The sequence below is a fragment of the Dendrobates tinctorius genome, unplaced genomic scaffold (genome assembly GCF_039654945.1).
Source record: "Dendrobates tinctorius isolate UK_male_01 unplaced genomic scaffold, ASM3965494v1 ptg000083l, whole genome shotgun sequence".
In the NCBI taxonomy this organism is placed as follows: Eukaryota; Metazoa; Chordata; class Amphibia; order Anura; family Dendrobatidae; genus Dendrobates; species Dendrobates tinctorius.
This window is the reverse complement of record NW_027361751.1, coordinates 15301036-15309634: the sequence shown is the minus strand read 5'-3', so window position 1 is coordinate 15309634 and position 8599 is coordinate 15301036. Positions and strand designations below refer to the sequence as shown.

The following is an 8599-nucleotide window of genomic DNA, read 5'->3' as shown; positions in this document are numbered from 1 at the left end:
GGCAACTGACTCTCAGCGGTTTATATAGAAACAGCGCCACTCAGTGTTGACAGCAGGAAGAAACCCAAAGTAACAGGATTAACCCCATCGCTCCTGGACTGGGCAGAGACACAAGTCCCAGGCATACAATAGGATCGATGCTGTCAAACATCACCCGCAACAAGGGCACAGCGCCGCCTACCGACCGAAGCAGGTACTGGCCAGATGTTATACCAGCAAGGTACTGCATGATGCTAGTTGACGTAGGAAGTCTTAATAGCCAGGCTATTCCCTAAAAGTAAGCAAGCGGTTTCTGTAGGTCTATCTATTGAAGTTAACTACCATTTTGGTACAAGGATCATTATTTGGCCCAACCAACACATGCTTAGATTCCAACTGTTATACCACTGAACATCACAAAGACTGGATATTTTATTCGGTGACCAATACATAGTGCCTATTTTAAGAGACAATCGAGCAGTGCTTAAACCAGGGCAACAATGTAAGGGTCCTAATGATTTATTGAGTAATCCAGACGTTTCATTCTTGAAGTAGCAAAGAGGAGGTGATCCGAAGTGGAAAACAGTATTCCAGGTAAATAAAACATAACATTTATTAGTATCTTTAATAGCTTCAGATATGAAATTGGCAATAGTGCAAGTGGAGGTACTAGTAGCTGGACCTAAGCGTTTGGACTGAACTCATGTCATGATATTGCAGTCACTCTGTCTTGATCCGTGCGAGGTTTCATGCAAATACCCAAGATGGGGCACATTACAGAGTCTCACCCTTTTGCGGACTCAACGGGATAATAGCAGCTGTGAATTCAGATCTTCCAGGGACGCTACCCCACCTGTGGCACGAACACAGAGAGGAGGTATCGACAAGCGTAGGAAGATGACAGTCCATTGAGTCCATACAAGATACAAGGCCAGTTGATCAAATGACTACAACCTGGCTTCTCCAAACATCTCCATGGAGCCAGGTGACCGGCAGGTCCCAATCCTGGCTTTCTCCAAACGTATCCATGGTTCAGCAATGGTCAAATGTGGCAGCTGTGTGTATTTCTTCAGTTGGAGTGATGATGCCATGACTTCTGTAATGTAGACTCACTGAACACAGGCAGATCCTCCTTTTTATGGGACACAACTTCTCATTTAGTCATTCCACCAGAGGCTTGCAGAGCACCAATGGGTCATCAACAAATTAACAAACATTCCAACGTTGTGCCTTTGTTTCCCAAATATTGTAGAAGGACTGCAATACAAGGACAGAGACAATAGCTAATCAGCAGCCAGTCAACAAATGACAGCCAGTGAACAATAATTTAGTAACACTAAAGCCCCCATCACACATATTATTATTATTATTATTTATTGTTATAGCGCCATTTATTCCATGGCGCTTTACAGGTAAGGAGGGGTATACATAAAAACAAGTACAATAATCTTAAATAATACAAATCATAACACATAGCGAGATCGCTAGCGATATCGCTAAAGCGTCACCGATTTTGTGATGCAACAGCGATATCGCTAGCGATCTCGCTACATGTGACACGCACCTGCGACCCGGCCCCCCGTTGGATATCGCTGATCGCGCGCGAACGTCCAGGGCCATTTTCTTCTCGCTGGCTTCCCACTGGCATCCCGCTCGCGCCGACTAGCGAAGCATGGACGCAGGCGGAAATCGTCATCATCGCTGCGTCTGACAGGTAAGTAACGACCGCCGACGGGCTGCTGCATCGCTGGTGAGATCTGCCTGTTTGGCAGCTCACTAGTGACCATTTAGTGGTGCACCAGCGATCCTGACCAGGTCGTATCGTTGTCGGGATCGCTGGTGCATCGCTAAATGTAACTGGACCTTAAGAGACAGCAGTCATTCTCACATGAATTGTAGCTCATGTCCCTGGACTACTGAAATAATATGTCTGGATAATTCAGATTACCGTAAATGTGGTGCTGCCACACAGGGTATTTTAAATTATATCCTCAGTATAAAAAAACGAGAAAACATAACACCAATTTATTAACAGGAAAAAATGCACTATCCAAGTTTTATCTATACACTACAAAGGTTTAAAGTGATTTCCATTAGTGAAACGGCAGATGACACAGCGATAGTCCATTTCTGTCAGCGCATCCTCGGATGTGGACTCCACTGTTTCAATGATGAGTTGTCTCAAGTCGTTGAGTCCCTGATGTAGTCCCACAGAAAGAAGTCGCAAGGTGTTAGATCTGTTGATTGTGGAGGCCAGGGCAACTTTGGTGAATTGTTGTTTCTGGCATTGCCGATCAACCATTCCAGCAGAACTTCAACAACATCGAAATAGAAATGTGGAGCTGATCATCCTGCTGATGGACTAGAAAATATACACCGTGCCTCCTGAATATATAAAAAATATACACTGTGTTCTCTGAATATATAAAGAAAAAACATACCCTCTGAATATATAAAAACATACACTATACCCCCTAAACATAAAAAATATACTCTGTTCCTCCTGAATATAAACATGAATTAAAGGGAATTCATCACTAGGTTTTTGATATGTTATCTGAGGACAGCATGATGTGAGGCAAAGACTCTGATTCCCGTGATGAGTCAGTTACTGGACTGTTTGCTTCAGTTTAGATAAAATCATTTTTTTCTGCTGCAAATCTAGCAGCTCTCTGAATGCTAAGCTCTGTGTAACCACACCCACACCACTGATTGGCAGCTTTCTGTTTTTACTCTCTGCATAGGCATAAAGCTGCCAATCAATGTTTGAGGTATACAGAGCTCATATGAATATACTACATGCAGCAGGTTTACTAATAGTCTAGTATTAATCTCCTGCTGATACAATAGTGATTTTACCAATGCTACAGTAAGCAGCCCAGTAAGTGACACATCGCTGGAATCAGGGTATCTGCCCCAACATCATGCTGCTCTCAGATTAGGTGGCAAACATCTGGTGTCAGATTTCCTTTATAATATACAATTACTGCTAGAATAAAACAAAAGCCTACTCATCAGATGCTCCATTGCAGACCCAAGTTTTCCCTGCTCTTTTGCACTGCCATCACTTCACATCTGAAGATAAGGAGGCCGATTACACTGCGCAACAAATTTCAGGGAAGTTCTTGTCCCCTGAGAAAATTTTATTGTATCTTATAGATTTTGATATGCTGAACACGAATATGTGCTCCAAAAGTCTGTATCACATAAGGTTTTTAAGAAAAAATAGTTTATAGTCTATATTATGACATCCGAGACACTACATCATGTACATCGATGTCAGTAACAAAAGCAATTGTTCAAAAGTGTTTTGCAGATGACTTTCGTTTATAATCCAAGTCAGATGCTTCTCGAATAAGATTCCAGCAATAGTCAGCCAGCATTGACGTACTCCACTTTTCCTGGTACCTTTTCTCCATCAGCGCAATATCTTGGTGAAATCTTTCACCGTGTTCATCGCTAATGGCACCAAGGTGGGCTGGAAAAAAGTTCAAGTGAGAATGTGAGAATGTAGAAAATGCATTTTTAGTGAGATATTGCATTTCATGAAATGATACGCTGTGAGCAAGTTGTCCACGAGTTGTTCAAAGTTTGGTGCCCTGCTGTTGTCAAGGAAGTTGAAAGTCACATCCTTAAAGGCTCTCCATGCCACTTGTTCAGCACCTTGCAAAAGACCATCAAAGCTACTGTCATTCATTATATCTCTGATCTGTGGGCCAATAAAAATACCTTCTTTAATCCTTGCATCACTTATTCTAGGAAATTTCTGTCTCAAGTAAGAAAAGGCTTCCGAAGATTCTTTGTTCATTCCTTTGACAAAATTCTTCATAAGGCCAAGTTTAATATGCAAAGGAGGGAGAAATATCTTTGCTGGATCAACAAGAGGATTATGTTTAACATTCTTCTGTCCAGCAACCAGGTTTTTGCGGAGTTGCCAGTCCTTTCTGAAATAGTGCATTTTTCGTGTACAACAGTCCCACTCACAAATAAAATAACAATACTTGGTATATCCAAGCTACAGTCCAAGAAGAAGTGCAACAACTTTTAGATTACCACGTATGTTCCAGTTATAATTTCTTTTATTAATGTGGTCAACAGTAACTCCATATTCCTATACATTTCTTTCATGTGTACAGCATGTTGAATAGGTATAGAAGGATAGATATTTCTGTTGTGTAGTAAAACTGCCTTCAGACTTAAAACTGACGAGTCAATGAACAGTCGCCATTCCTTCGGGTCATGTTCACATCCAAGAGCACCAAACAACCCCAAGACGATGTTGCAAAAGGTCAAACTGTCGACATGGTTGAGAAATTGATTAAGGTCTTCTTGACGACTGTGAAAAACAGAAACTCTTGTTCCTGGAAATAAGAGATTCCGTTCTTGTAGCCTTGATCCCAATAATTCTGTCTGCCTTTTTGGCAGTCTCAAATCTCTGACCAAGTCACTCAGATCAGCTTGACTGAACAGATGTGGATTAGCTGTAGAAGGCTCAAAGTCTGGGTCTGCAGCAGTTTCATTTTCCACTGACATTGTTAGTTCATCTTCGTCGTCCTCCATTGTCCATACTTTGGGCTGCTACTTTGGTACACGAAGACTTTCATCGTGTGGCACTGGTCTTATGACTGAAGGAAGATTAGGATATTCTATTGATTTCTTGTTCTTTGCTGAATATCCTGTTACATTTGTAAGGCATAAGTAGCAATCTGTTACATGATCTCTCTGCTCTCTCCATATCATTGGGACAGCAAATGGCATTGAAGGTCGTGATCCATTCAGCCATGCTCTAAGTATGTCAATATTGTCTTTTAATTCCTCCCCTGCCCAGGAGATGTGGTATGCTCCGTACATGGTCAGCCGAATGATTCACTGCGCTTGCGTGAAATTCACATAAGTGCTTGCATATGTGTATATCAGCGATTTATGTTATTTCAGTGGAAAATGCAGAATATACTGTTTCAGAAAAAGTTCATATATGAGTTTTTAGAATTATAACAGAATAGTATAATGTTTCGTATCATTTCTCAAAAACCTTACGTGATAGAAAAAATCTGAAGTCATTTCTGAAATCAGCATGAAAAAAACACTCAAAATTGTCTGAGGGACAAAACCTTGGTAACACAGTGTTATGGCTTATTTCAGGACCGTGTCTTTATGGAATTATATCTACATTTTAAAGACTTGGAGGCAGTTTAATAAATCAGCACTACTGCAGGAACCATGAGCAGCCCTCTTCCTCCCTGCGATGCTTTCCTACTGATATTTTTCACAGAAGACTTGTGGCACCCCTAGATATTCCATCGATTCCCATGGTGCCACGGACCCTAGTTGAGCATCAATGATGTAATGCATAATTTTCCATGAGATGACATTACAGGGAAACTGAATACTTACCGACAGGTTTTCCATCCATAACAGTGGATTGCTGGTGGAGATGCCACATTGTCATCTGCCTGTAGTCAGAAGACAGAAGAGATTTGCAAATCAGAGAACCCTGTTAATGATTAACTCAATTTATTACCGTATATAAGGATTGTCTGTCTGCTGTTTCTAGCATCATGTCCTCCCTCTATCTGAAACTAAATCTCTCCAAAACTGAACTTCTTGTGTTTCTCCCCTCTACTAACCTAACTCTACCTAACATCGAAATAACCCTGGAGGGTTCAACCATAACTCCCAAGCAGCATGCCCGCTGTCTTGGAGTCATATTCGACACTGAAATTTCCTTTACTCCCTACATCCGATCACTCAGTCGCTCTTGTCACCTGCATCTTAAAAACATCTCCAGAATCCGACCTTTTCTCACCTTTGAAACTGCTAAGACTCTTACTGTCGCTCTTATTCATTCTTGTCTGGACTACTGCAACTCTCTTCTGATCGGTCTCCCTCTTACCAAACTTTCTCCTCTCCAATCCATCTTGAACGCGGCAGCCAGGATCATATTTCTGTCCAGCCGCTTCACCAATGCCTCCATCTTGTGCCAGTCATTACACTGGCTACCTATTCGCTACAGGGTCCAGTATAAACTCATCTCTCTCACCCACAAAGCTCTCCACTGTTCTGCACCGCCTTATATCTCCTCTCTCATCTCTGTCTATCGCCCTACACGTGCCCTCCGTTCTACAAATGACCTAAGACTAACATCCCCCGTAATCCGAACCTCGCACCTCCGTCTCCAAGACTTCTCTCGTGCTGCTCCAGCTCTCTGGAATGCACTTCCCCAGACGATCAGACTGATACCTAGCCCTGACCTATTCAAGCGCGCTTTGAAAACCCATCTCTTCAAACAAGCCTACCACATCAACTACTCAGCAAACTAACTTTGCCCTGTTCCCTCCTTCCAAATATTATTCTGAATCTGCACCCTACTATTCATCTGTCTCCACACCCTCCATGCACCCGATAACTGCACTTGATACTTGTCTATTGCACTTAAACACACGGGCTGATGACCGGATCATGCAGCTTTATATGAAAATCCCTATTATAATTGCCAGACCTGAATTAACAAGCACTTCTCACCTACTGTGTCCCCCCCATTTCCTTGTAGATTGTAAGCTTGCGAGCAGGGACCTCACTCCTAATGTCACTGTTTGAATTGTCTTAACTTGTATTGAATTTATTGTCTGTACATGTCCCCGCTTAATTGTAAAGTGCTGCGGAATATGTTGGCGCTATATAAATAAAAATTATTATTATTATTATTATTATTATATACTCGTGTATAAGCCGACCCCCCCTAATTTTGCCACAAAAAACTGGGAAAGCTTATTGACTCATGTTTAAGCCGAGGGTGGTGCTGCACAAGGGTTAATGGTGGTCCAAAAAGATGCTCCATAGATAAATACCCCCATAAAATGCTGCAAAAGGGTTAATGGTGGCCCAACAAGATGCTCCAAGGATAAATACCCCCATATATTGCTGCACAAGGGTTAATGGTGTCCCAAGTATATGCTCCATACATAAATACCCCCCATATATTGCTGCACAAGTGTTAATGGTGGCTAAAGTAGATGCTAGATACATAAATACCCCCCACAAGCTGCACAAGGGTTAATGGTGGCCCAAGTAGAAGCTCAATACATAAAATACCCCCCACATGCTGCACAAGGGTTAATGGAGGCCCAAGTAGAAGCTCCATACATAAAATACCCCCCACATGCTGCACAAGGGTTAATGGAGGCCCAAGTAGAAGCTCCATACATAAATACCCCCCTATGCTGCTGCCGCTGCTGCTATAAAAAAATAAAGACATACTCACCTCTCCGTCGCTGGGGGCCAGGTGCCGGTGTAGCCGCCGGCTCAGGCTCCCGGCACTGGCTATATTTACCATTCCCGGTTCCATCGCTGTTTCCCGGGTCCTGTGCAGTGACGTTAGCAGAGGGCGCGCACTGACTACGTCATTGTGCCCTCCGCTAAATGTCACAGCCAGAGGACCCGGAGACAGTGATGGAACGGGAAGCAGTAAGTATTGCTCTGCTCCCCCGTCATACTCACCACCCCCCTCTTGGCGCCCGGTCTCTTCAGCCCCTGCTTCCAGCATGATGTCGGCATCCCAGTCTGTTCCTGCATTCAGCGGTCACGTGGTACAGCTCATTAAATATGCGCATATTCATGAGTTTAATGAGCGGTACCATGTGACCGCTGAATGCAGGAACAGATGGGACACTGAGATCATAGGGGATGCAGGGGGCTGCAGAGACCGTGCCAGGAGGGGGGAGTGTGGTCTCTGACACCCCCACTCCCCCTCTCCCGCCGACCCCTGTATATGACTCGCGTATAAGCCGAGAGGGGGACTTTCAGCCCAAAAAAATGGGCTGAAAATCTCGGCTTATACACGAGTATATACGATACATCAAAACACACAAACTGTATCAATAAAATATTATTCAGTATTTCCTATTAGAAAAAAATGTACCAAGTTTCACATATTTGAAATTAAATTAGAAGCTGTAAAGTTAATAATCACAAATATATGAGCCATGCGTTCCGGTAAAGGTGGACCCTCAATATTTCTATAGTATCTTGTTCTGTAAAATAAAAGGAAAATTGTAGAAGTTGCTGATTTAAATAAAAATGTAATTCCCTTTTGAGTTGCTCATGGCGGGGAGGAGGCCGAACTCAGAGGACCTTTTCATGTACCTGGTTTTATTCAGAAAAGGCCTGTTTGGCTTCTTGGACGTGCTTTCCTTTTGTATCTTAAACCCACCACAATCAACTTATTCCATTAAAATGATTGTAAACAAGGAGAAAAAGGGGCTTTTACAAGGCATTCAAGTGCAACAGTCAAAGAGATAGAAAAATCAACACTGCAGCATTCTAATTGATGCCGTTTTTGTATGAGACGACTAAAAGTAAAAATGCACTCATCTTCTTATTTGGGCAATCAGAGCTGTGCTAAATGGAAGTAAAAAGGGCCTGGCGCTTTAATTGGGCTTTAAGGCACTACTTAAAACTACAAATAATAAGTTACAGGAATTACTCTCCAGTAAATTGGGAAGATGGTTATGCTATGATTCCAAGAACGAGATTCTAATGATGCCGCGGTCCACTCAGCCGGCTCTTAACATTCTCAATGAGGTTGTCATCTCTTTCTGCCGAGAGCTTGTTAAAACCTTTT

General features: G+C 42.6%; 1 long non-coding RNA gene across 2 annotated transcripts; it reads right to left on the bottom strand.

The window, feature by feature from the left end:
• Positions 1-574: 574 nt before the first annotated feature.
• Positions 575-5435, bottom strand: LOC141097228 (uncharacterized). 2 transcript variants are annotated; one of them, XR_012233887.1, is made up of 2 exons: positions 5374-5435; positions 575-1236 (listed from the first exon to the last, which is right to left on the bottom strand). It is a non-coding gene; the product is annotated as an uncharacterized lncRNA (long non-coding RNA). The 2 variants fall into 2 exon arrangements; XR_012233886.1 differs by lacking the exon at positions 575-1236 and adding an exon at positions 1880-2364 and having other exon boundaries at positions 5374-5433.
• Between the last annotated feature and the right edge of the window lie 3164 nt (positions 5436-8599).